Source organism: Bos taurus, chromosome 3 (genome assembly GCF_002263795.3).
Source record: "Bos taurus isolate L1 Dominette 01449 registration number 42190680 breed Hereford chromosome 3, ARS-UCD2.0, whole genome shotgun sequence".
Classification (NCBI taxonomy): domain Eukaryota; kingdom Metazoa; phylum Chordata; class Mammalia; order Artiodactyla; family Bovidae; genus Bos; species Bos taurus.
In genome coordinates this window covers 16,929,196-16,932,893 of record NC_037330.1, presented here as the reverse complement: position 1 = coordinate 16,932,893, position 3,698 = coordinate 16,929,196, and the positions used below count along the sequence as shown (strand labels likewise).

At 42.0% G+C, this 3,698-nt stretch overlaps 1 non-coding gene across 1 annotated transcript; it reads left to right on the top strand.

Annotated features, from left to right (window-relative positions):
* Window positions 1–2,970: 2,970 nt before the first annotated feature.
* Window positions 2,971–3,042, top strand: TRNAS-GGA (transfer RNA serine (anticodon GGA)). The gene has a single exon. It is a non-coding gene; the product is annotated as a tRNA-Ser (tRNA).
* Window positions 3,043–3,698: the final 656 nt, after the last annotated feature.

Here is a 3,698-nt window from a genome sequence, read left to right as displayed (position 1 = left end):
TCACCTTCTGGCTGAATTCCCATCTGGAGCGTGGAGGCTCGTCAAGCCTACTAATTATACCTGGGCTTCTAAGATCTGACCGGGGAGGCCTTAGTGTCTCCTCTCCTTCAGGAAAACGGGAGGACGCCTGCGGCCTACATAGGTGACGTAAATTCCTTGCCTTGAAATTTTATTAGCTTTCCATGTAAACCAAGTTATTCAGCCTCTTTTCTCCACTGAATTTCTTTGCTGAGCTATCCTTATTTCACCACTTTTTATATCCTTAATTAATGTTTAATTAAGCAATTGTTTCCTGATCCTCACCGACGCTGTCCCTGCTTTGAATTCCCTGGATCCACCGGGGCTGGACCCCGGCACCCTGAGTCAGGGTCAAAGACCAAGAATTAGAACAAAAGATGTTTCTAATGAAAGGGTTTGAGGAGCTCTGTGCCAGAAACAGGGGGCAGAGACCAATGTATACTTTCTATTATCTCTCAGCTCAGAAGGAACACAGACTTCTGAATCATTCACTCCGGGGGATAGGGCTGGGGTGGCATGGGATAGAGTAAAAGCTGATTGGTTCTGTCTAATTGGTTGCATTTCTTAACACCAATAATGAAATGTCAGAAAACAAATATTAAAAAAAAAAAACCTTTAAAAATTGAAACACCCAAAATAAAATACTTAAGACTAAACCTCACCAAGGAAGTGAAAGACTTAAATGCTGAGAACTATAAAACATTAATAAAGAAAACTGAAGGTGACTCAAAGAAATGGAATTATATTGCATGCTCTTGGATTGGAAGAATTAATATTGTTAAAATGGCCTTAAAAGCTTTTGCACAGCAAGGGAAGCCATAAACAAATGAAAGCAACCCTCAGGATGGGGGAAAATATTTACAAATGAAGCAACTGATGAGGGATTAATCTCCAAAATATACAAACAGCTCATGTATATCAATATCAAAAAAACAAACAACCCAATGAAAAAAATGGGTGGAAGATCTAAATAGACATTTCTCCAAAGAAGACATAAAGATAGCCAACAAACACATGAAAAGATGCTCAGCATTACTAATTCAGTTCAGTTCAGTCGCTCAGTCGTGTCCAACTCTTTGCGACCCCATGAACCGCAGCACGCCAGGCCTCCCTGTCCATCACCAACTCCCGGAGTTCACTCAGACTCACGTCCATCGAGTCAGTGATGCCATCCAGCCATCTCATCCTCTGTCGTCCCCTTCTCCTCCTGCCCCCAATCCCTCCCTGCCTTCAATCTTTCCCAACATCAAGGTCTTTTCCAATGAGTCAGCTCTTCACATCAGATGGCCAAAGTATTGGAGTTTCACCAGGACTGATCTCCTTTAGAATGGACTTGTTGGATCTCCTTGCAGTCCAAGGGACACTCAAGAGTCTTCTCCAACACCACAGTTCAAAAGCATCAATTCTTCGATGCTCAGCAACATTACTAATAGTGAGGCAAATCAAGACTACAAAGAGGTATTACCTTACACTGGTGAGAATGGCTGCTGTAAAAAAATCTACAAACAACAAATCCTGGAGAGGATGTGGAGAAAAGGGAATCCTCCTGTACTGTTGGTGGGAATGTAAATTGGTACAGCCACTATGGAGAACAGCATGGAGATGCCTCAAAAAACTAAAAATAGAATTATCATATGACTCAGCAATCCCACTCCTGGGCATATACCTGGAGAAAGTAATTCAAAAGGACACATGCACCACAATGTTCATTGCAGCACAATTTACAATAGCTAGGACTGGAAGCAACCTAAATGTCCATCAACAGAGGAGTGGGTAAAGAAGATTTGGTGTATATAATAGAATATTATTCACCCATTTAAAGGAATGAAACAGTGCCATTTGCAGAGACGTGGATAGACCTAGAGCCTGTTATACAGAGTGAAGTAAGTCAGAAACAGAAAAACAAATATCATATAATAATATCACTTATATACAGAATCTAGAAAAATGGCACAGATGAACTATTCACAAAGCAGAAATAGAGAGACAGATGTAGAGAAAACTTATGGACATCGAAGTGGTACGGAGGGGAGGTGAAATAATATATATTTTTTCCCAATATATATTTCCCAATTATATTGGGAAATTGGGATTGACATATATACACTACTATGTATAAAATATTGAGTTTGAAGCCAGCTTTTCACTCTCCTCTTTCACCCTCATCAAGAGGTTCTTTAGTTCCTCTTCACTTTCTGCCATTAGAGTGGTATCACCTGCATTTCTGAGGCTGTTGGTACTTTTCTTGGTAATCTTGATTCCAGCCTGTGATTCATCCAGCTTGGCATTTTGCATAATGTACTCTGTGCTATGCTTAGGCGCTCAGTCATGTCTGACTCTTTGTGACCCCATGGACTGTAGCCTGCCAGGTTCCTCTGTCCATGGGGATTCTCCAGGCAACAATACTGGAGTAGTTTGCCATGCCTTCCTTCAGAGGATCTTCCAGCCCCGAGATCGAACCTAGGTTTCCCACATTGCAGGCATATTCTTTACCCTCTGAGCTACTGGGGAAGCCCAAGAATACTGGAGTGGGTAGCCTATCTCTTCTCCAGGGTATCTTCCAGACCAGGAATTGAATTGGGGTTTCCTGCACTGCAGGTGGATTCTTTACGAGCTGAGCTACCAGGGAAGCCCATAATGTATTCTGCATAGAAGTTAATTAGCCAAGTGACAATAAACAGCCTTGACGTACTCCTTTGCCAGTTTTGAACCTGTCAGTTGTTCCATGTCTGATTCTAACTGTTGCTTCTTTACCGGCATACAGGTTTCTCAGGAGACAGGTAAGGTGGTCTGGTATTCCCATCTCTTTAAGAATTTGCCAGTTTGTTGTGATCCACACAGTCATAGACTTCAGCGTAGTCAATGAAGCAGATGTTTTTATGGAATTCCCTTGCTTTCATTATGATCCAATGAATGCTGGCCATTTGATGTTTGGTTCCTCTACCTTGGGCTTCCCTGGTGGCTCAGAGGTTAAAGCGTCTGCCTGGAATGCGGGAGACCCAGGTTCAATCCCTGGGTTGGGAAGATCCCCTGGAGAAGGAAATGGCAACCCACTCCAGTACTCTTGCCTGGAGAATCCCATGGATGGAGGGGCCTGGTAGGCTACAGTCCATGGGGTCGCAAAGAGTCGGACAGGACTGAGCGACTTTACTTTCACTTTCACTTTCCTCTACCTTATCAAAACCCAGCTTGTACATCTGAAAGTTCTCAGTTTATGTACTACTGAAGCCTAGCTTGAAGGATTTTCAGCATAATCTTGCTATCATGTGAAATGGGTGAAATTATATAGTAATTTGACCATTTTTTGGCATTGCCTTTCTCTGGGCTGGAATGAAAACTGATCTTTTCCAGTTCTGAGGCCACTGCTGAGTTTTCTAAATTTCCTGACAGATTGAATGCAGCAGTATCACAGCAACATCTTTTAGGATTTGAAACAGCTCAGCTGGAATTTCATCACTTCCACTAGCTTTGTTAGTAATAATGCTTCTTAAGACTCACTTTACTTCACATTCCAGGATATTTGGCTCTAGGTGAGTGACCACACCATTGTGGTTATCAGGGTCATTAAACCTTTTTTTTTTTTTTTTGTATAGTTATTCCGTGTATTTTTGCTACCTCTTCTTAATCTCTTCTGCTTCTGTTAGGTCCCTACCATCTGTTCTTTATCATGCCCATCCTTG